This window comes from Talpa occidentalis, unplaced genomic scaffold (genome assembly GCF_014898055.3).
Source record: "Talpa occidentalis isolate TD23 unplaced genomic scaffold, MPIMG_talOcc4v2.1 talOcc4.6, whole genome shotgun sequence".
Lineage (NCBI taxonomy): Eukaryota > Metazoa > Chordata > Mammalia > Eulipotyphla > Talpidae > Talpa > Talpa occidentalis.
In genome coordinates this window covers 27,070,230-27,095,351 of record NW_023604972.1, presented here as the reverse complement: position 1 = coordinate 27,095,351, position 25,122 = coordinate 27,070,230, and the positions used below count along the sequence as shown (strand labels likewise).

Here is a 25,122-nt window from a genome sequence, read left to right as displayed (position 1 = left end):
GGAAGATAAGCAACAGTTAGAGTGGAAAGTCAGAGATGGTGTAACTGGGGTTGAGATGGAAAAAGGCAGTGGGTAAGCCAAAATGGCACCCCTCTTGTCTCCCACCTCTGGAGAACAGAACACTTCCATGCCATGTGCAATACAAGAGCTGGAATATGGTTATCAATCAATGCAGATTGTAATAAATCCAATAATTTATACAATCAGAGGTCTGGATCTTTATTTTCAAGCTCACTTGTACCTTGTTTAACTAAAACCTGTTAGGCTTAGTGTTCAAGGTGCTGAGTTAATTATGGATGATTTGGGGGAAAAAAGAATACTTATTCCATTTCAGGTAGAAACTTGAGTTCTCATGGGAACAATAATGGCAGCTAGATCCAAAAGAAAGAATAGAGACCTAGAAATACACCATTATTCAAAGGTTACACAAGAACATTTTGCCACAGAGAGTGAACATCAATTTACTCACACCTAAACAACCTATTTACCAAAGGTTTTTCTTTATGAACCAGTGACTTCACACAGTGTCTCAAAGCCCGAACACTTGGATACCAAGGATGTTGTTTCCTAGCAACAATAACTACACAGAAGCTCTCAAAAATTTCTTTCAGCCCCTGGGGACTTCTTAGTGGTACAAAAAGTACAGATAAAATTAAGTTGATGTCAATGGATAAAGATGCATGGAGCTAGTACAAATGTAGAAGTATCTGGATATTAGTGTTCCCTTTGCTATTTGACACATTCTATTTTGGATGCATTTTCTAATCTGGAAATAAAAATTTCTCCCCACTGTACTTAATAGAACTGGGAGGATGATCTAAAATTGTACTTAACTGTGTTTTCTACAGTGTAGAGATTTAAATTTCTAATCCTTCAGAGGGCAGAAGTAGATGTATTTCCCTTTGTGGAGCAGTCACTGGCATGGGGCTTGATTGACTTAGACCAGTTGTGAAAATCCCATCCTCTTTGCTATGATGATTGATACAAGGACTGAGACAATTAGCATAAAATAATCCCCTAGCCAATTAATTGCTCCAAAATAGGGATATGACCCATGCTGATACAGTCCTAGAGGAATTCAAGATTTTTGATTCAAAAGTTGGAGGAGAGAAGATTTCTCTTTTTCCTTTTAGATTCTGACCAATAAGAAATACTAAATGTAAGTGGTTGGTCAAAATACTGGAGCCAGTATGTTCATTTCCTGCTTGTATCAGATCAGTCCTCATTGGCACCTAATTGAAGTATCATAAGTTACATGCATGATTTTGACTGCCGTTAGAAAATGACCTATGAAATAAACGTAGTAACCTGCCCCTTCCAACTTCCTCCTACCCCTTCCAAATGAGGACAGAACTATTTGGAATTTATTGAAGTCTCTGCTTTTATAGCTGTGTAGCTCCTTTCTATTACATGGTTATTACAAATTTGTAATTGGGCATCTCAGAAGCAGATAAGACAACACGGTGTAATACTTCCAGTGGCTCCAAATCTACTGTATTTATTCTAAGGGCTATTTTGCATTCTTTTCTTTTATCTGTCTCTATAGATGATCTCTACAAAGCTCACTATCTTATATATCCTGGTATCCTAAGAAGAAGCAAACAAACCATGGAAGCCAGATTTTTAAACAGTTCTCACAAATCTGTGAATAATCCACTTAATGTTTGATTGTTGTCTGACAACCAACGTTGAGTTTAGTCCCTAGGGATGAGTATATTACTATTTTCTCAGTTACCTTAATAGTTAGGTTTTTAGGTAATCATTAGAAAATATGTGCTAATAATAAAAGAAATCATTTTCTTGGAGAACACATGTTAGCCAATCTTGTCTACCCTTTGTGTTAATAGAAAACAAATCCAATACCTTTTCTCCATGACAGCACTTCTCATTTTGATGAACCTTTCAGATTCTTTCAGAAATCCCTAATCCCTGGAGATTTCCTTCTCCAGGCTCTGGTTCTTCCCAGGACATCCTCAGTCTATGAAGCTCTTCTATGTTCAATAGCACCCAGTTTGCTTACATACCCCTGGACGCATGGGGCCCCCAACTAAGGCACCATGACTCCCTTGTCTTTCCACCCCCTATTGAGTAATCTGGCTCCTTTCCCATTATGTTGACTCAGCTTCAATAATCCTGCCCCTGTCATTGAACTACTCCTGACTGACTTAGAAACTAAGCAGCAGTAGATTTGGAATTCTACCATGTTCTGCACATTTTGAATCTTAAGAGTTCATGTTTTCTGGTTTCATAAGCATTCTCTCGGGGGGGGGGGACCCCTTTATTTCCATGTCAGAACAAGGACCTGATGCACCAAGGGTCAGGGTTCTCTAATTTCTTTCCACTCTAGTCAAACTTTGGCATCGCCTATGTTTGGCCATTACATAAATTCCCAGGATGACTCTCCTAGGGTTCTGCTCCTTCCTATATGTCTGCATAATATTTCCTAGTTCATTACTCCTCATCCAAATTAGATTCATGCCTTTTAAAGATCTTTACACCCAGGGCATTTCTGCTTTTGGAGACACCTTTACACGATATATTAAATATACTAAATGCTTTCATAACCTATGTCAAACATAATTTGTATATCACTATAAAAACATTAAATTGCAGTTGACTTACCATGCTATATTAGTTTTAATACTGTAATTTTCTCCATGTGTTTTGGAGCCAGTAATTTGTTTAAGACCCTTGAGAAAGTTGTATCATTTTGTCTATAGTGCTTGATGATGAAATGGCTTGGCTGGGTCCCAGATACCAATAGGGCTCCAGTGCGCTGCCTGAGATCTCCTTCCAAGCTTTATTTGGAAATTATCCAGTTCCTCTTAAATTTCCCACTGGTGACAAGCCTACTGCCATCATCAGGTCTTCTGACCCTGATTGTGGCCCATCCTGACTTCTAAATTGGCTACAGCCACCTGCAATTTCTCAAGATGAAATTGCCTGCCAGATTGGGCTGCATGCAGTAGCCATCCCCCTGGGCTGTGCAAGTTACCTCTCCGAGGCTAAGCCTCTCTCTGACCTGATTCTGATCTTCTCCACCATGTTTTCTTGTCCCATGATGATGAAATACTCACATGCTTTATGCCATATCTATCCAGCTCATGATATTTGGTGAGGCTGGTTAACGAAGACAGGCTTTTCTTATTCAAGTCACTAGTCTTCTATTAAAGCAGCACAAGTGCAAATTAGCCTTTGACAGTCACATTATTACTTTTCCTTTGGACTCAAATACAGGATCTAATATTGTCCCTATTAATTTTATCTAATTCAATTTGACTTGCTGTTCTGGCCTGTTGATTTTTTTTTTTTTTGATCCTTATTTGCTCACCATTTTGTTTCATGTTATTTTCTAATTTGATAAACATGCTTTTTATCATTATTCCCTTGGTTGAGACAAATGTGCAATGGCAGAGACAAAGATAGAGCCTGCAACACTCTCCTGGCAATATTCCTCTAGGTTGATAACAAAAATCTTTAATCAGCACTTTGCTGAGTGGCACTATCATTTATCCATTTGATATTTGCCTAATTGTTTTAGCCTTGAGTCTATATCTTTATCACATTTTCCCAATTTACTGATGTTTCTATTTTCTCAAATAAGAAAGTGAGGTCTGTTTTTATTGCCTAGAGAAACAGAGCTGCCTCCCTAACCTGCTGATTTCCCTTCTATGGATTTGAGAGTTAGACTCTTACCCAGACTGAATCAGTTGAATCAACCCCATTAACATGTGTCTTAGAACTTGCCCTCTTTTTCTCTAGAACAATGGAGTGCTGTATTCTATTTGGTCAACGCCAATAACCATTTGGTGTACTGATTTAAGTTTATAGGCTCATGATAATAACCTTCCCTTCATAATATCCAGCTTATAAGTTCTAATGGAACTATGCAATAGAGCTTTAAGTAGGTATACATATTTGAAGAAATTTACTGGCCACAAATCAGAATTAGGGTTATTCTATTATAAAAATCAGTGGTAACATAAAAGATAATCAGACCCAGAAATGCTAAAATCTTATTATTAAATGATTATCTTTTCTACTTGCTCTCAACAAAATTTCTCAAACAAACAGCCACTAGTCACCTACATTTTACTTAACAGTCAAAGAGAGAATATTTTATGTCTCAGAAAAAAAATTCTTGGGCCTCCCTGGTGGTGCAGGGGTTAAAGACACAGCACTATCAAGCTATTGCCAGGTACTGCAGCATAAGTTTGATCCTGGCAAAGGACCTAACCCACATGGCACAGCAGACCTGTCTCTCCCATTGCTCCCTCATCAGTGTATTTCAGTAGCTCCTCCTGTTCTGCTCCCTACTCTGTCTCTGCCAAATCCCCTTTAATATTGTCTATACATTAATTGGACATCTTAACTGCTTACATCCTTCATCCTCCAAAAAAATAACTTGGGTGGAAGATGGAAACAAATTGTGACTGCTAATTCGTGTCCCTGGGTTCCACCAAGATCTTGGTACAACTTTCTTAACAAAGAGAGTTTCACAGTATGGTAACCAAATAAAACATGTAATCCTTGACAAATTCTGTGACAAATCTCTGTTCCAAAATTGAGATAGCTTTTGCTTAATATTGTTGTCAAGGAGAGAACCTTGGCTGTTGAACTCACCTCAAATGAAGTCTTGTAGTTATTATGATTGGATGTCAGCTGTGCCAGTAATTTCTGCTCTGGATAAAAAGAAGATCAAACCCCTTTCCACAGTGAAACAGTTGTTTCATTGTGGGCAAAGTCCTTTATGTTTGTCATCTCCAAACAGTGGAATGAATACATTCACTTGAACATATGAAAAAGGAAGTAACTCCATATGTAGAGAATCTAAACTAATCATATACTAATTCTGATACTAATATCAGTATGTCACTGAAGATTGTTTTTAAATTTGGATATTTTTTGATGTCTTTGAAAGTATGGTGCAGTGATCAAAAAAGATAAACTCATGCCATTTTCAGCAACATGGATGGAGCTGGAAGGGATTATGCTAAGTGAAATAAGTCAGAAGGATAAAGAAAAATATTGATGGTTTCACTTATAGGGGGAATATAGGGGAACCAAGCAAAGGATCAGGAAAAAGACTTGCAGACAAACCATAGATCTGAGGCATATAGCAGTTAAGGGGGAGAGAGAGGGGTCAAAAGAGGGGAAGGAAGAGCATAAGGGACTGTGGTGATAGTTGTGGGTACCCGTTGTGATGGGAGAATTATGGGGACTACAGCTAAGGGGAGAAATCAAATATTGTACAAAAATGAATAATAATATATGAAAAAATAAATGTGCCCCAAAAGACAAAAGTGTACATCAGTTTTTTGAATTAGCATATTTTTATTGAAGTAGTTAATTTTTATTGTTTTACAACATTGTATATTACTTAGAGATAGAGCATTGTGTTTTATTGAAAAGAGTAAAAAAAATGAAATTATTCTATTCTAGAGAAGGGAGTCCTCTCTGATTTTGAAAAGTACCTATCACATGTGTTTTTATTTTCTGAGTGTAAGAAACCTTTTAGGATAAGTAAGACCATGAACAAGTGAAGGAAAAGCCAAGGTAATTTCCAACTAATTCAAATACAATATTGCTTTAATCTTATTGATCTGATAATATGATTATTGGCTTGAAACCCTAGATAAATAGTTAGATGATAACCCCCATTAATTTAATTTGTTTTTTATTACCACTTTATATGCTAAATGTGGAAACATTCAGAATATCTTTCTGGTATTTTCATTTTGAACAGCCCTGCATATCCTCCCTTTATTGCCTGTGAATCCACGTCTGAGTGGTTACTGAGTTTTGTTTTATTTAAATTTTTTTTCCCCACTGAAAAATTCTGGTGCTAAATGGTGGCTTGTCAATAAAACAAATTCTGGATAACCAAATGAAAAACCCATCAGTCATGGTAAGTTATTTACAATATGGGTAAGAGAAAACAGCATCATAAAAATGCATGTGCATATGTATGTAACTGAGAATATATATGGAAATAGTTAATAGTGATTATCTCTGGATGTAGGACTATGGGTAGTTTTTTAATTCTAAAAATTTTATGTGAACATATAATGCTTTTAAAAATAAAACCCCAATAAATTTAATGTCCTAGAAACTTGGGGAAAGTAAATTTCCAATCTGTGAAAATTATTTAAATGACCTCTAGAGGGCAGTCAAGACCTTTCAGATTCATGCACCGCAGCTCAGGATATTATCTGAAAATTCTAATCCTTTCAGTTGCAGTAGTTTTAGGTTTTTCATGTTGATTTTAGCTTTGGATCACTGCTTGTCACAGGTTTTATTTTAAAATTCATTTATGTTAAATGACACTAGAACAATTTTGATTAATACACCTTGTCACAAATCCAGAATTTCAGCTAGAATATCTGTTTATATTCAAATACATGCAACTATAATTGATTACTAAAGCAACTATAATAAATTACCTGTTTTGGTTTATTTAATGCTTAACTATAATCTTTTCACTAATGTCTTAAAAAGGACAGTCTATGTTATTTTAGCTATGCAAATGAGTTAGCAAAAATTGACGTGCAGCGAATGATATGAACTTATTTTTCATATATCTCAGTTATAGGATTATGCAGCTGGTTGCAATAAAATGCATTAAATTAAAAATTATCATTCTATCAGGTCAGAGTTGATTTTTAATTTTTAAACTGATTTGCATTTTCATGATTTCTTTTAGGAAAAATCTGTTTTTTAGTCTCATTATAACCTTTATTCACTCACAATCACATGACATTTATTGAGACCACTTATTCAATTTCTGAGCCTGATACATCTCCACTTGTGGATGCAAAGCATGTATGTAGTCCCTGCCCTGGGTTTTCACAGAAGTGCTACACACCATCCGTAATAATCATATAGGACCAACATCTTGCATTTAAAAAAACAATGGATTTTATTTCCCAACAAGATAGGTTTCTCTCGTAACTCTCAACCATCTTCAAACATGCCATGTTTGGATTCTCTCTAGCATGAGGTTGGCTAGCACTAATAGCTATGGAGCCATGTGCTGTGGTGGTTCTTAATCTATCCATGTTCTTGTATAATTTTTTGTTTTTTAAGAAATCCATGCAATTAGAATGTTGGAGACCTGACAGTTCACAGTTGTTCATATCTATGGCTTATCGGCACTCATTCTCAAGTGCTAGATTGATGTCACAGAGGTGACTGTGGTAGGTATGTTGGGAACATTAATATCTGTGTTTTAAAAAATTGTATTGTGCCTGAGCATGATAGAAAAAAGCCACAGCTATCTGATTATTACCGGTTTTGCTGGAATTGATTTTTCACTCCGTGTAATTTGGCAGTTACATTGATGAAACATGTGGCTCACTGCCATTTTATTTATGTTGAGGGCTTTATTTCTGATGTCCGTGAAACAGAAAGACAGGCAAATATCAATTTATCTTTGAAGCTGCCGGTTGTAGAAGTTTGTGGACAACGGTTAAGAATGGGCAATGCTCTACAATTATTGCCCAGTCTCAGGCTGGGGAAGAAAAACAGTGATTATCATTTTCATTTTTCAGAAGGAGAAAATGAAAGTGCAGACTTCTATGACTTGCTTGGGAAAGCTGAGTGTTTCCGAGTTTCTATCTGTGGAAATGGGGCAATGTCTATGCTCCCTGACTCATAGGGAAGATAAAAAGGGCCATTTTGCAAAGTTACAGCTATATAGTACTTCTCAGAAGCAATCTATCATCACATTACTTAGAAGCATTATAAGGCTTACATGTTGCTTCAGGATGGTCTGCAGCAGTCATTTTCAGCTGGCTGATATTCCCCACCCACAGGAACTTGGCAAGATCTGGAGGCATTTCTGGCTGTCACAAATTGAGGATGGGTGCTACTAGAATCTAGAGACTGGGCCAAGGTTGATGCTAACCATCCTAAAGTGATCAAGACAGTGCTTGCCATGAAAGAATTATCCAGCCCAATATGTCATAGTGCTGATGCTGAGAAATCCTGGCCCATAATCACAGAGTGCTGTGGTTGGTAGAACAGTTTATATTAAAACCATTTTTATTGGTGACAAGTGGTGCATAATAACTACTTAGATTTCATGCTAAGCAGATAGAATTTTGAGAAGAGAAGATACAGAATTGTTCTGTAATTAAATCACAAATAGAATTTCTTCATTTTAATCCAAGTCCCTCATCCCCAACCCTGGCTGACTTCATGAGACTGTGACCACACACTATTTGGGAGTGGGGTGGATAGAGGCTAAAGGGGTCCTTGGAGGACCTAAATAAAAAGCTTGGGAAATTCTTGGTTCTTTGGTTTACAAAATGTTGACATGGAAGTCAGATAAGGGGAGGACATGTAAATTTTCTGAAGATTCACCTCACTTTGAATTACCTGAGCATAAATCCTAGTCAAAGACACAGACGGTGAGAGAGGAAAGAGAAGGAGAGAGGAAAGAGTCAGATGTGAATTTGGGAAGCCATATGTCTGTCTGCTCTGCCCCTTCAAGCTGGGTTCTGGGGAGGAGGTATGGGGCTAAACAGGCTCTTTAAGGTTCTGGATTTGAGCAGAGTCTGTGCCTTATGCTGAAGGCAAGTGAGTCTCGTAGAGAAGACTTCATTTCCCATTTGGGAGAACAGACACTTTGCTTTGTTAAGGCTGTGGAGTTGCAGAGAAAACTGTCTAGGTTTCTTGTGGGTTTGCAATAGTGAGAGAGGATTTCAGAGGACTTTTGGTTGCTGACTTATACTGGAAACAACCTATGGTCCTGTAAGAGGTCTAGGGATTACCTTGTTAGAAGGATGCCACATAGACAGTTTTATAAAGGATCATATTAAGACCAAATTAAGTCCAAGGCATAGTACTAGTTCTAGATAGACTGTCAGCCCTGCAACACTGTCCATTGGAGTGCAACTTATTCTCTTCTTTGTTGAGATCTAGACAAAGGAGTTTACCTGTGAAGACGGAGCTGGTTCAGGACCCAGCCTACTGGGCATGAGAGGTAGACAATTCTTTCCCAATTCTCTGAAGTGATACGTCTATACCTACGTCCAGACGACAGCATCAGCCCCAGGGGAGGAGTGCAAACATACTGAGGCACATCTTCCCTGTGCTCCTGGTGGCATTTACACACTCTCTCTCTGAACTCACCATCAATGCCAGGGTGAAGAACAGGAAGAAACAATCCTGTAGTGTTTGGAAAGTGCTAACTTTGAGAGACTATATGGACGCTATTAGATTGAGCCAGATAGTCAAAAATTAAATTAGGTATAGAAAATAAAGCCTCTGGACACATTTTAGTTGTAGGCTTTAAAATCCTTACTATTATGCTAAGTGAAATAAGTCAGAAAGAAAAGGAAAAATATCAGATGGTCTCACTTATACGTGGACTATAGGGAAACCAAACAAAGGATCAGGGAAAAAGACAAAACTTGCAGGCAAACCATAGATCTGAGGCACACAGCAGGGGAGGGGGAGGGAGAGAGGCCAAAACAGAGGAGGGAAGAGCACAAGGGAACTATGGTGATGGTCAGAGGTGCCACTCATTTTAGTTGTATCCATGAGGAAAAATTTCAGAGATTATGAAATCTAGTGTCTTATACCCATAGAATGTCCATAGACTATCCAGTGTTTCTATGTAAGCAAGGGCCATACTGGAATTCTATTCAGAAGACACACAGTTAGCTTCCCATGAAATAATATAGCTGGGGCTTTCTGAGTAGAATATATTTTCTTCCTAAAGTGTCTCTATTTTGACCTTTTCAATTTAAAGGATGGTCGCTTAATTTCCAGAAGTTCATGTTACTAAAACATAGATTCTTAAAATTTTTTTATTGAGGCGATGTTGGTTTACATTGTTTGTATTTTGGAAGTATAGGAGTTCTTATCCCCTTCAGCATAGCTCATCCACCACAAAAGCACCCATAGTCTACCTCCATGGTCCATGGTGCTCTCTTTGTTCTTATCAGCCCTAGATGGCTCAGTTCTATTGTCAGTTTTCAAGAGTTAGTTTTTGTGTTTAGTTTTATCTGACCCTTTGTTTGGTTTCTCTGTATTTGACAGAGAAGTGACACCATCTGGTATTTGTGTTTTTCTTTCTGACTGATTTCACTGAGCATAATCCCTTCCAGCTCCATCCATATTGCTACAAACGGCATGAGTTTAACTTTTTGATCACTGAGTAGGATTCCATTGTGTGTATATAACATATTTTCTTGATCAGTTCATCTGTTTTTGGGCATTTAGGTTGTTTCCATAGCTTGGCTAGTGTGAATAGTGCTGCAATGAATACCAAAGTGCATGTTTCATTTAGAAATAGTGTTTTTGTATTCTTTGCATAGATATTAGGAGTGGAATTGCTGGATCATATGGTTGATCTTTTTTCTCCACATCCTCATCAGCACTTGCTATAAAATGTGGATTTTAAAATAAAATTGTATTAGAAGAATCTTTTATCATAATTCTGTCTTTTTAGATTTTTCATAGAAAGTTGAGTTTAGCCCATATATTCTGCTGACCACAGGATCTTGAAAGTGACAATAGTGCTAGCCATTTATCTAGATTGCCTTTGGAGCAGCCACTTCTAGTTATTAACTTTCATTTCAAGAGGAAGATTTTGGAAAAAGACTACTTTTCTAGAGCTTAGAGCAGTCAGTGCTCCTGAGAATTCTTTGAGAAATTCCCTATGAATGCATATCCTTAAAACTTGCCTTCTTCTCTACTTCTTCCTTGTTGAAGATTATCTTTTACTGAAAGGTATTACTTAACTGGCAGAATTTTATTGACATCTGTTTAGCTGCTTCATAGAGTGGACCTTTAATTCCAAGGTAAGTAATATACATTATCACAAGAAATTCTAGAGAAGTGATTATATAAAGAATATATATATATATATATATATATAAATTAGAGATTGTTTCAGAATAAACCCTGGAAATAAATACAAGTGATAAAATAAACACCCTGTATAAAAAGTATCCTTGTCCTCTTGGTCATAATTATAGGTGCCATTGATTTAGTGCCTTTTATGGATCAGGTCTATAACGAGATATTTTGCAAACATGTCACATCATTCAATCTTTACAACAGTCCTTTGGCGACAACTTATTATCACCATTATAGTGATTGCAGGATCAGGCACATGGAAGCTTGCAGGCTGATTTTGATCTATTGACTTATCCACATCTCTGTAATCTGCAATCCTGAGTTAGATAAAGCATTTGAAAAGTAATGCATAAATCATTTTGAATCCATTGCCCTGGGGAAAAAAAGTGATGTCAAAGCAGTTCTGGTGTGATGGAGATAAACAGACATGGAATCCAGAGGCTGGATGCTGGTCTCAGCTCTGCCACTTACTGCTTGTGACCTTTGGTAAATTGTGCCACCCCGAGTCTCAGCTGCCTCCTCCGTGAAATGAGGCGAATTGTAATGACACCACAGGGTTGTGAGGATTAAATAATTTAATTAAAAAACATCCATTGCATGACTGCTACACCCAAGTATTGTGATGAGCTGTTGCTGTAAACAGATCAATAAAATCTTTACCCTGTCTTTACCCTGAAGGAGCTCGTTGTCTTAAAAAGTATGTAAAAATACAGCAGTGAACACCATACTGAATGGTGAAATACTGAAGGCATTTCCTTTAACAATCACATTTAGAGTAAAACAGCTGCCCCCCAAAGTAATTATTTAACATCTGTCCAGAAGGCATAACTAATGAGGCAGATTAAAAGTAAAATAAATTGCTAAAAAGTTAAAGGAAAATGAAAATGTTATCAATTATAGATTACATACTGCCAATGTAGAAAACCAGAGACCCAACTGAAAAATTATCACAAGCTTATAAAGATTTAAGAATAGCATAAAAAAATTCATTCCATGGCTATCACTGACTACAGCCATCTCTATTCTGGAGGCAGCTAGCCACATGTGGCTATTAAGTACTTAACATGTGGTTAGTCAGAATTAAGACATATTCCAACATAAATACTGAATTTTAAGGATAAATGTGAAAAAAGAATGTAAAAGATTTAATTCTAAGATATTCCTCCTCAGTAGCAGTCACCACAGAACTCCCAGCCCCAACTCACCCATTGTCCTTTACTTTCAAAACACCAACAAGGTCATAAACAATGGCACATTAATAAAAAAGAACATAAAATTAAAAAAGAAACATTAAAAAAATGAACCATTTAAAGTCCCTGACAAATACTGCGTATTAAGCTCCAGGAAAGTTGTACAGATTTATACCTGCATCAGCAGTGAATGAGATTTATTCTCACACTCAATACTGGAAGAGATCATTAGCTGGATCTAATAGGTGAGAATTATATTTTAATTATTTCTTTGATTGCAATGAGTGTTGAGTCATTTTTTGCATGTTGTTCTGTGAATTCCTGTTCGTGTCATTTATGCATTATTCCATGGTGTTTCCCTGTTTCATTATGGACCCAACAACGCTTTGTTGATGGCCAGGTGTCTTTTATTATTGGAGTGGTTTTTAAAAAAATCTATAATAAAATTTCATTAAATGTGAAAAAAGATTTTATTAATCATTTTTCTCAATTATAGGTTGAAATGATGGTATTTTAGATATATTGTTTAAAATGGTCTGAAAAATTAAAGAGAATGAAATTAATAAATGTTAAGGGAATGCATAGAATATTAAAGGAACAGTGAGGAGGAGCCATAACACTCATAGTAGTATCTCAGGAGCAAGAAACTCATATGTCTTATTTAAACTCTAATTACCCATTAATAAGTATTGCCTAAATAAATGAAAAATTCATGGAGGCTGAGGAAGATGACTGAGAATCAAACTTCTTTTGCCTCTTTTGTTTCACAAAAATGAGTAATGGAATATTACTCAGCCTTCAAACAAGATAAACTCATGCAATTTGCAGCAACATGGGTGGAGCTGGAAGGGATCATGCTCAGCGTAATAAGCCAGAAAGAAAAAGAAAAATATCGTATGGTCTCACTCATAGCAAGAATTTAGAAAACCTAAATAAGGGACCAGGAAAAAAGACTAATTATAATAAAGTAAAAATCAAAATCAACAAGCAAATTTACTGCTCTTAAAGCTCAAATCACATTGGTCTGGCTGGAGTCTCTACTCCTTCATGAACCTCTCTCTGCAATAGTTTCTTTTCCTACACCCCCCAATTCAAAAAAAGAGAAAGATATATTCCTGATTTGATTTTCAACCATCCAAGATAGGAAATATTTTAAATGCTCAGCAAAGCAACCTACAGAATGGGAGACACAATTGCAAACCACATGCCTGATAAGAGATTAATATCCAGGGTCTATAACTCAGATAACTCAAGAGCAAAAAGAGAAACAGTCTCATTAAAAAATGGTTAAAGGATTTGAATAGACATTTCTCTAAAGAAAGGATGCAAATGGCTGACAGATACGTGAAAAAGGCACTCATCATCACTAATCATCAGGAAAATGCAAATCAAAACCACAGTGAGATATCACTTCATACCTGCCAGAATGGCTGCTATCAAAAATGATAAAAGACAGTGAGTTCTGGAGAGCATGTGCAGGAAAGGGAACACTAGTGTGCTGTTGTGGGAATATAAGCTGGTGCAGCTATTATGGAAAATAGTGTGTAGTTTCCTTAAAAAACTAAAATGGAAATACCTTATGATCCAGCAATCTCACTTCTGGGTACATATTAGAAAAAAAATTATCAGTATTTCAGAGATATCTGCACCTCTCTGTTCATCGCAGCATTATTCATAATAGTCTAGATATGGAAACAACCTGAATGTCAATGATTGAATGGATAAATGTAAAGAAAAAAAAATATATAATGGAATATAGATGAGGATATTATTAGCCTTAAAAAAAAGGAACTCCTGCATTTGTGTCAACATGAATGAATCTGGAGGATATTATGCTAAGTAAAATAAGGCACACACAGAAAATGAAATTTTGCATGATCTCACTTATATATGAAATTAAGTTCTTTTTTTTTTTTTAAAGATTTATGTATTTATTTATACAAGCATTGGGTACAGTCAAAAGTGCGGGAGGGTGAGAGAATTCACCAGAGCCAGAGCGGGGAGCAGAACAGGCAGACTGACGAAGTACATTGCTGAGGGGAGCAGCGGGCGGCAGGAGGGGTCTGCGTGCCATGTGGGACCAGTGGCCAGGGATTGAACCAGTGCTGCAGAGGCTGCGGGCAGCTTCGCGGCCCAGCTCTCAACCGCTGTGCCACCAGGGAGGCCCTGAAATCAACAGTTCTTAATTGTCAAACCAACTGGACCTTTTTTAGTTTCTGTAATACCTGATCTGTTAGTTGTGTTTGTGGTTACTCATTGTGTTATTTCAGTAATTCTCATCTCCTTTTATTTTTTTGAAATGACACTTCTGGGTTATCTCTTTGTCTCTAACAGAAGCCTGTCCTCTTGAAATTTTCTCTCAAAACAAACACTTGGGTTCTCCATAGAAAATATCTTACTCTTCTTTATAGTACTTTCATACCTGGTTTTGTCTATTGATAAAGATTCTTAAATTTTATTTCCAGGATACAATTAATATTTGAGATTTAGACTTATCATTTCCACCACTCTACTTGTCCTACTCAGATGAAAATTTCTTTGCCACATGAAATTTAAAATGTTCAAAGTAGAAGTTATCATCTCATCTCCCAAGTATGTGCTCCTTTTCTGGCATGCTCACACTCCCAGTTAATGACACCATCGTTTGCCTATTCACTTGAGGTAAACATCCTTCTTTTTTCTAACTCACCATTACCAATATTTGGTTTTCCTCCCATTCCTGGCACATGGAAAATCACATTTTCCAGGCCTCTGGCAATTTGTCAGGACTAATCAGTCGATTATGATCAAAAGGAATGGATGTTACTTCAGGCCAAAGCCAGTGCCTGAATTTCCATGCTCTTGTCCCTTTATGAATAACTCAAGAAGCTCTGGTTTCCAGATGGCATTGCAATAAGATTATATAGTCTTCATTGACTGGGTCCTTGAATGAGTCTGTGGAGCAGAACTCCTGCCCGCATAACTTATGGTAGACATTTTAGTATAAACAGCATAGACACCTTTGTTGAGGTAAGTCACTGGGATTTTGGTGTGTGTTTGTGGCATTAGCATGGCATAGGTCTCTTACTATTAACTTTATCTCATACATAAAAACTTCTTTCAAATTTCCCTTTTCCTTGTTGCTATTATCTTACTTCTATTCATGATTGCTTTCCTGGATTGCTTCCACAGCCTCCTAGGTGGATTCACTAAATACTCAAAGATTTATCCTTTTAAATTAATCTACACATCTACCAGAGTGTTTAATTTAAAATACGAATATGACAATGTCACTCCTAGCTTGAATCTTTTAATGATCCCTCATTACCTATAACAGCAATTTTTAAAATTTGCTTCCTGGAACAGTTAATTGGTGCTCTGGAAAAATTTTTTTTCCTAAAAGACTAATGTCTCTAGGTTCAAGAAAATTGTGCGGTAATGCACACTGACTTGGAGGTTTAAATTTGCACCTGAGTAGGATATTAAAATATCATGTGGTAAAGAAATTAGTATAGCTTGTTTTAAATAGCTATTTCTTCCGATTTTTAACCCCTTAACTATTTTTAGAAGAATGCTTCTTAGCATCAAAATATGTCTAAACTCTTTCCCTGGCTGCAGGCTCTTCATGATCATTGTCTGTCTGTCTGTCCAAATTTTTTTTTCTTACTACCTCCTGCTTTACCACCATTTATGCTTCAGCAACATTAAATGATACAGATCTTACATTCACTGCTCAGGGAAGATATTCACTTATTGCAGTGCTGTTTACTTCAATCAGAGTCACTCATATACCTTGTGGCCATTCTCTTAGACCAGGCTGATAATGTTTGCTGCAGGAGATTGCTGTGTAAGACACAAAATTAAGGTTCAAGATTATGTGCTGCCTTGACATCCAATGAAATCAGGAAGACCTTGATCTGCTCCTGTGGATAAGGTTCCCCTATATAAGTTATCCTCTTTATCATGGGGACCAGGCACAGTTCCTGCTTACCCCTGAGTAATGGGTTTCAGTTCCCTGCCAGTCTGTGAAATTAAGTCGATCATATCCACTTCCCCTCTCTAAGGAAACCAGGCAGCACCTTTCCCTCTTGAAACTACAAAGCATCTCTCTCATAGCCTCTGATGGTTCACTCTGTCCCTGAGTGCAGCCCTCAGGGGGCCTTGCATGGTACATGGTATCCTTCCCAATGTGACTAATAAACTACTGTTGATGTCTTCCATCCAATGTCAGGTGTTGTGTGTTTGGTCATCCCCACATCTCAGGGCAAGAATCCCTTACTTGCTGACAGAGTGAATAGGCAGCAATTAAAAAAGACAATTCCACTCCTAGTTCTAGTTATCTACCCAAAGAATACAAAAAACTAATTCTGAAGAATATTTGTACTCCTATGTTGGCTGCAACCTTACTTAAAATAGCCATGTTATTGATCAACCTAAGTGCCCAAGGACAGAGGAATTGATTAGAAAATGGGATATATATATATATATATATATATATATATAAATGGGATATAAATGTCTTCACTGTGTGTGTTACTATGTTTTCATGACACCACTCAGCATGTAGATTTTGGAGGATTCAAAGTTAGTTCCAAAGAGGTTCTGGGTAGACAGAATATACCAGAGCTGGAAAGGAATTTGGACATTTAGTTTGCCAAGTGGAAGCCAAGGTCCAGAGAGACTAAGACTTGGCAAAGTGCACCTATTAAGTTGAGGAATAGTAAGTTTGAAATTAGAGCAAAGATTTATATGAGAATAGGGACAGATTTGCCTATTTGCCTTAATAACTGTTGTTGCAAAGTGCCACTGGCTTAAATATGAGGAATATAAACTTAATTTGAGAAATTACCTCTTGTAGAGATGAAAGTGTGTGTGCATGGATGTGCACATGTAAACAGAAATAGAGAAGGTAAGAGTTAAGTATTGCAACAAGTAATTAGACACACCAAGAATAATTTGGTGACTGAATGAGTCCAACCCTTCATTTTACCAGAAAGGAAAGCTGAAGTTCAGAAGGACTAAGATTTGCTCAAGATGACCACTAGTCAGTTGCAGAACATGATCAACCTGGTCCCCAGTCCTGTGCCCACTAAACTGTCTATGTTTACTCTGTTAGCACCGAGAACAAATTTTAGCATTCTCTAAAATACACCACTTTCTTTCACTCAAAAAAAAAAAAAGCAAACCAACTTAAATAATATTAGTGGTCACAGACTACTGAGACTGTTTATTTTGATAAGAACATTTGAAAAATTTACTGTATTTGGAAGTTGGCCTGCCTCACAGTAAATTTCAGGGAGGAATCAGAACCCTATTCATAGTGTTTCTCAGGCTTGCCAATATTCTATTTTGTGCCAGACATTTCTTGTCATAGGTAGGGGGAGGCTTTCTGCTGTGTATGGTAGGACCTTTAGCAACATTCCTGGTCTCTACCCTCTGAATACCAGTGGCATTTCCCCTCTCCAATTATGTTGAAGACAAATGTCTCTGAATATTACCAAATGTTTGCTAGTGTGCTAAAGTGCCCCAGATGATGAACCACTGGCTTGAATTGTTATGCCTGAGACCATGGGTGCTGGGGAACTGATAATACCAATTAAGCAAAGTGCCAGGAAACTAGAGAAAGGAAGCATGGCAGTACTTGACATCTTTCAATTATAGGCTATTTATATATTAACTAATATTTAATATATACATAAACTCAGATTGAGCTATGAGCACAGGATATTTTTTTGGGTGTCTATAAAGAAGGGCTTCAGGTTCTTGAGTGGTAGTAGTGGTACGACACTGGGTTTGAGCCTCTACTCCCAGAACCCAGCCTGCGACCCCATGTCTATACTAATCATAGTGGACAAACTAGAGTCCTAGTTAAGAGGAGGGACTTGTCTGGTATGACAGGGACTTGATAGAAATCGGTTGCCCTCTACTTCCTTTCCTCTGATTCTGTGAGCTATAATGGAGATATGGTCAGCCAGCTTTGACCACATGGGTAAAAGCTTAGGGGATGGCATAGCCAAAAGATGAGAAGAACCTGGGTTTCTGGACATTCTTTTGGAGCAGAGTTACTTCCTCAGCCTGGACCACCCACCTACCTCTGGAGTGTTTTTCAAGGAAGAAAAAAGTGTCTTATTTGAGTCAGTGAATTGCAGGGTTTATTTGTTCTGGTGACTTAGTCTGCGTCCTCCTACCTGATATACATGGCAAGATGACAAGATAAATACTGAGGAGATTAAGACTGAAGACAGGATAGTAACTACAAAGAGCTGACCATTGGCACAGCACAGGGCTTATTAGAAAGGAGAGCCAGTGAAAGGAGTTTTAGGAAAGCATAACATTTGCTTGATTATACGTTTCCTGCATTCATTGACTGTTGAGATAGAAGGTCAATTATCAACTCTTTCCTTTGGGGGACAGTTTAAGGCCTCATGAGCAGATAAGAGAAGTACAGGGATGTTATCCCCTTTCTGTCAGGTTGAGAGGTCTGCCTCCTTAGAGCTGTCTTTGGTAGATAGAGGAAGCTTTGACTTTAGCTATAAATTATTTACTGAGCTTCTGTTTTCTGTCACTTCCTGGGGTGCTGTGCTAATGTGGGATGCATAGAGGAATTAGACAAGGTAGCTCTAAAGGCATAGTGTTTACAGTCTAATCAGGGAAACTTGACCTGTATTAAAAGCTACATGCTATAAAGTAGCATATGACAAATGAACAGGTAAACAGTAAAGTCTCTAGAGAATAGTGCTTAAAATGAGTTCGGGTGGCAATAATAATGGCTTACTGGTTATTTAACGCATTGTACATCCCAGCAGTATCTGGGGAGCAGAGAGGAGGATAAAAGACAGCTCAGGTAGGAGAATAAAGAGACTTGGAATCAGAATGCACATGACAGATATATGTCCAGATCTTGCTAAAGGAAGACTTTATGCAGCATGGCGTTTGGGAAGCATAACTTCTTGGTAACCCCAAGTTATAACCCACTTACAATGCCACAGCCAAATGTCACAAAATCTCAGTTATGTCTTAATAGTTGAAAAAGCAATAGGAATGGAAACTTGATAGCATATAAAATCAGTCAGGTAAATTGTGTAGTACAAGACACAGCCCTATTGATATATGACAGTGTAAACCTTGCAACTTTTCATTAAGATAGAAACTAAAGTCGAAGGAAAATTACAAATGCCATTTCAGAGAAATGTTCACCCTTGTCACATAATGCTTTCTTCCATCACTGAAGAATAAAGGGGAAAATGTTTTTGTAAAGAGGGCGGATCTTGAAAGTGTTGCCCTCCCCAACCCCCATCCCTTTACACTATTCCTGTAATTCTAGGTCTGTCTGTAGTGGTGGATAAAGCTAAAGACTTAGTTTGGAGTCAGAACAAATTGTGAATCTTAAATGGTTGAATTTATCCTATGGACAATGAAAATCAATCCAGGCTTTTAAAACCAGTGGGGAGCATGATGAGAGTGTCTTTATAGAGAAATTAATCTGTTGCAGTGCTTACAATAAATGGTGGAAGATAAAACTGGAAGAGATGCTAGTTCAGACTTCTTAAATAATAAATTCATGCCTATCCTATAATTTGAGGATCACATTCTGTTACCTGAATAAGAGACAATTCATTTTCTGGCATAGATTAGGTATGAGGATTCACCCACATGCACACTGAAGAGATCTGGCCTTTGGGGAAAAATGGCTCAAGATAAAATAAGTTTGGATGGAGAAGGAGACACATTCTGGGTGATGCAATGGCATTATGAGCTGTGGAAGCATGTCGGAATGGGGACCTGTAGACAGCCCATGGGTAGATGCAGGCATTGAATGTTAGGATGAAGAATGCCCAAGTTAAATTTGCCCACAAAATATTTTTGCATACTGTGTCAGTCAGGGTCCCAGCGGGACACAGTTGAAACACTCAAGGTGGAGGAGTAATAAAAGGGTGCTTATGACATCAAGGACAAGGCTAAGGGAAACCAACATGTGATGGCGAGGCATCTCAGGGCCAGGGCCGTCAGGGAGCCAGTTATCAACCACTCCTAGGATGCAAGAGTCAGGACGAGGGCAAATCACCTAAGGTCAGAATCAGAGGGAGTAGCTACAGAAGGCCGCCAGGCAGGTGGGAGCTGTGCCGGGGGAGAGGGCTGGAGTCCATCCATAGCAGAGACAGAACCACTGGAATAAAAGCCTTGAATTCACTGTCCTCTCCCTCTCTGCCATTCTGTCCATGCCTCCCAATGAGAATGTCAACCGAAAGGCTGAGGGAAAGCTGCCCCTGGACAGAGTCCCTGAAAGTCAACCTCCCAGGACACAAGCCGAGTGGGGAGGTGGTGGAGGTGGTGGGGCAGTAGCAGCGAAAGGGAGACATTTAATGTCCATCGTCCTGGTGGTGCTATTCACTAAAACCCAGGGGGGCCAGAAACAATTTCTATCCAAAATATCTCTTCAGTGGAACTCCTTTAAAAATGAAAGTTATCCTGTCCGTGGTAGAATTAAACCAATTCAAACTAAGTGGCATTTGGTTGTCACAGATTCAAAGGCAGGATATTGAAAGGACAAATGAACAAAAAACCAAAATAGACTCTGTATCTCTTACAATTTACCTAGGGGTTAAATGCCTAATTTGCCAAGACTACAACTGTTTCTTATTGTAAGCAGTAGTGAAGGCTGAGCTGAGGATGAGAGAAAAATTGGTTTTCAGAAGAAGACTGGAGAGATGGTAAAATGGACAGGAAGCCAGGATACATTTTTAATGAATGTGGTTTACCAGGAGTTCATCTCTTTCTCTTCTTTGGTCTATTGTTTTGTTTCTTTATTACAGTAAGAACATACTCTGAGGTACAAATCAGCATCTCATTATTTGAGAGTTTCTTGTTGCCATGGTATGCATTGATTACTTAATTTCCCTTTATTTCTATTTTAGCTTGTTCTGCTTAATTCTTTAGGATTTTTGCTTTTCCCTTGTCTTTACTTTCTATTTCAAATTCCTTTTTGTCTATTCTATTTTTAGAAGAAAACAATTTTTGAACAGTTTTTAAAAGAAATTCGTGGTCAACTTGGTATTGCTTTTAATGTGGATTTCTTGTTTTAGTTTTTGTATTTCATCCCTCTGACTTTCATGCTCCCAGCTTTTTATCTCACGGGTACTAGTCCTTTTCTGTTTTTTATTTTTTTTTTTAGTTCTACCTTTAATCTTATATTCTTCCAGTGTTCATGGTTTGGTTTTTAAAATCTCACTCATTTCAGCTTTTTTTTAAAAATCATTTTATATAACTTTATTGCTCTTTCTTCCACTTCTCTCCTTCCCTCTTCCTTTCCTGTTCTGTTATTGTAATTTATCTATTATTATAAGAAGGCAAGAAACTTGACAACAGGAAGGAACTCATAAAATAAATTAAGGAGCTTGGTGGCTTCTTCCTCCCTTATCTTTCTCTACAGTTACTTTTCTTCTATCTATTTAATGACCTAATAGTTGATTGAAAGATAATCTCCTTAAAATTAAAATCTTCAAAAAAAATTAAAATCTTCATTCTGTCTGACTTATTTCACTTAGCATTATCCCCTCCAGTTTTCTCCATGCTGTCACAAATGCCAAAAGTTCATCATTTTTAAAAAAATAGCCGAGTAGTATTCTATTGTGTGTGTGTATGTCTACACATATATATATATTTATCACCCACTTAGCTTGTTTTCATAATGTGGCTATTCTAAATAGAGCAACAATGAACATAGGCATGCGTATACTGGATGGTTTGACTTATATGTGGAATACAGAGAAACAAATCAAAGGGTCAGACAAAACCAAACCAACAACAAACCTTTGAAGTCTGACTATAGAATTGAAACTATGAGATGGGGAAAAATTGACTGGTGGAGGTGGAAGGTGCCTTGGTAATGGGTGTGATGTGGTGACTCGCATCTGAGGAGGTGCAATCCTATGCCTTTGTATCACATACAGTGTTGTAAACCAATGTGACATCAATAAAGAAAAAAAAAAACCTTCATTCTGGAATTCTTTTGCCATATACAAAAGAATGAAACTATATAACCATCTCTTACCTCACACAAAAATTAACTCAAAATGGATTGAAGACACTATAAAATATATTGGAGAAAAAATGGACAAAATGCTCGATGACACCAACTTCAGAGATGTCTTTGGGGATTCACCTCCAATAGCATGAGAAGTAAAAGCAAATATAAACAGATGGGATTACATAAAAATTAAAAAGGTTCTGCACAATGAAAGAAACTATTGATACAAGAAAAGCAAGAAGACACCCAGTTGAATGGGAGAAAATATTTGCACATTGTACATCTGACAAAAGGCTGATATCCAAAATACATAAAAAAACTCATTCAACATAACAAAAATTTTTTTGATTAACCCAATAAAAAAGGGGCAGAAGAACTAAATAGACACTTCTCCAAAGAAGTAATACAGGCGACCAACATGAAACAATGCTCATCATTACTTATCATCAGGGAAATGCAAACCAAAACCAAAATGAGAGGCCAGCTCACTCATGTGAGAACGGCCAATATCACGAAGGCCAGAATCAACAGCGTTGGTGAGGATGTGGGGAAAAACACTTGTACATTTGTTGGTGGGAATGTAGACTGGTCCAGGCCATATGGAAAACTGTTTGGAGGTTTCTCAAAATGTTAAAGATAGATCTATATATGATCCAGCAATTCCACTGCTAGGTATCTACCCCCAAAATGCAAAAACATTAATTCTAAGGGATATATATACTCCTATTCTGAATAGGCAAGTTACAGAAACATCCTAAGTGCTCAAGGACAGAGGAGTAGATCAGAAAAATGTGATGTGTATGTATATATATATCATATATGTATATAAACACATATGTTTATATACATATAAAAAAGGTGAACTCTTGTCATTTTCAACAACATGGATGGAGCTGGACATGAGAATGCTAAGTGAAATGAGTCAGAAGGAAAAAAGACATGTACCAGATGGCTTCACTAGTATGTGGAATATAGAGAAACAAGACAAAGGATGAGTCAAAACCAATCCAAAAGCCAACCTCTGACAACTGACTACAAACCTGAGATAACAGAAGGGGAGGGTGGTAGGGTAGGAGTGGGAAATGGAGGGGGCCAATGGAGCATGCTGGAGGATTATTGGGGCTTTGTTGGTGGACGTGGCGTGAAAACATACATTTGTAGAGATTTGAACCTAAACATATACAATGATATAAACCAACTATACCTCAAAAAAATAATTCAGAAAAAAAAAGCTGAAAAAAATGGTTCTAATAGGCTGATGAAGATATGCTGTGCTTATCAATTTACCTGGCAGATTATAATTGCTCAATAAATATAACTTCATATCATTTAATACTCAGTTCAGGGTTTCCCTCTCCATGAAATATTCCATGATTGACTTCCATGGGAACATGCAAAATGCAGGCTCTCTTGCTCTCTCTCTCTCTCTCTTTCTGTCTCTCTCTCTCTTTCTGTCTCTCTCTCTCTCACACACACACACACACATACTGAGACAATATCCTCTTTAGTCTTTCAGTGCATCCCTTCTACATATCATTTTGTGCATAACTTTTTATTGTATTATAGAAGGTACTAGTGGTATCTGCTTAATAAATGCACGGTGTATTCCTTTTCTGTTATTGGATGAGTATCTTGAGATTGGGGATTATGTCTTATTTACCTTTATATTCTCAACATCTAACACAATAATATGCAGTGCGTGCTTAGTGCATATTTAATAAAAATTGATGATGAATAGTTGATGCCTGAGGACTTTTTAATAAGGGAAAGCTGCTGCTTTTTACTACCCACACAGTAGATTTACATTAACTTAACTTCTTTATGTACCCTGTTCTATCCTCTGAGTATCTGGATGGATATCATTTCCTTGTAGTCAAAATCATGGCCAGGTTAATGGATCACTGTGTGAAAGAAAAAGAAGTCTCCTAAGACTGTATAAAAATTTATGATCAGTTATAAATTACTTATTCTTTTGAAAGAGCTTAATATTACTATTTCATGTATGATCCGTAGTCTAGAAATAAGGGCAGATTCCAAGATATTGTTATTAGGGATTTAAATTTAATGGCTGAGGTCATTTCCTTCATTCCATTATCTCTCTCTTGCTGCACTTTAATGCTTTTCCCCACTTCAGAGCCAGATTTCTTAGCTCCCGCATTTCTACCCACTTATAATACTCCAATCTGATTTCTGGTCCCATCACCCCCAACTTATGCTAGTACAGCCATGCACCTCATTTTTCTGTGTTTGGTTTTTCAGGGCTCATTTTCGATGCCTCTCAGCAGCCTTTGACCCTGGTGTCCTGCTTTCCTTGAAATTCTAATCCATGACTTCCCTGACACAATTTCTCTGGGTCATGCTCCTAATTATTTGGAAGTTTCATCTTAAAGTTCTTTGCACACTTACCTTTTTCCAAGGCTGTTTCCTAGACCTTCCTCTCTTCTTATTCATTTTATATTTTCTCCCTGAGTGATTTATCCATAACATTGGCTTTCACAGCTCTGTCTATCTTGATGACCTCCAAATATGTATGCCCAGCCTAGATCTCTCCTCTTAGCTCCAGATCTATAATATCACTGTGAACCTGACAACTTCAGTTCATGACTGAAAACATCTAAAGTTCTTCAATATGACCTCTTGATCTTCTAATCTAAACCTATTATCCAGTTTCACTAGTAAGAAATATGAGTCATTTTTGACATATTCTTCCTTTTCTCCACTATCTAGCCTGTCATCATTAAAAATATTCTAACACTTGGACATTTCTGGAATCAGTTTTCTCTATCTCCATTGAGTTCATCAATTTTTGCTGATGTTCTTTTCTAAACTTGTCTATTTCTTCCACTCTGTACCTCTTCAAACAAACTATTTTCCAGAGTGGCAGCCTGGTCATTGACTTCAAAGTGCACATATTCTCATGTTAACCCCCCTGCCTACATTCCCATTTTTCTTAGGATAAAAACCAACCAAGACCTTTAACTCACCTCACAGAGCCCTGGGTAGAATGTTTTCTCTTCTCCAACCTCATCTTCAGTGTTCCCTCACTCTGCCTCTAGG

At 37.4% G+C, this 25,122-nt stretch overlaps 1 protein-coding gene and 1 long non-coding RNA gene across 2 annotated transcripts in view; one reads left to right on the top strand and one right to left on the bottom strand.

The window, feature by feature from the left end:
- The window catches only part of GABRB1 (gamma-aminobutyric acid type A receptor subunit beta1), a 304,528-nt gene that overhangs the window by 36,410 nt on the left and 242,996 nt on the right, over positions 1-25,122 (bottom strand). The gene's annotated exons all lie outside the window — the stretch shown is intronic.
- The window catches only part of LOC129144719 (uncharacterized), a 36,841-nt gene continuing 31,735 nt past the window's right edge, over positions 20,017-25,122 (top strand). The window contains exon 1 of the long non-coding RNA XR_008549196.1: positions 20,017-20,108. This is a non-coding gene — a long non-coding RNA (uncharacterized LOC129144719). The remainder of the gene's footprint in view (positions 20,109-25,122) is intronic.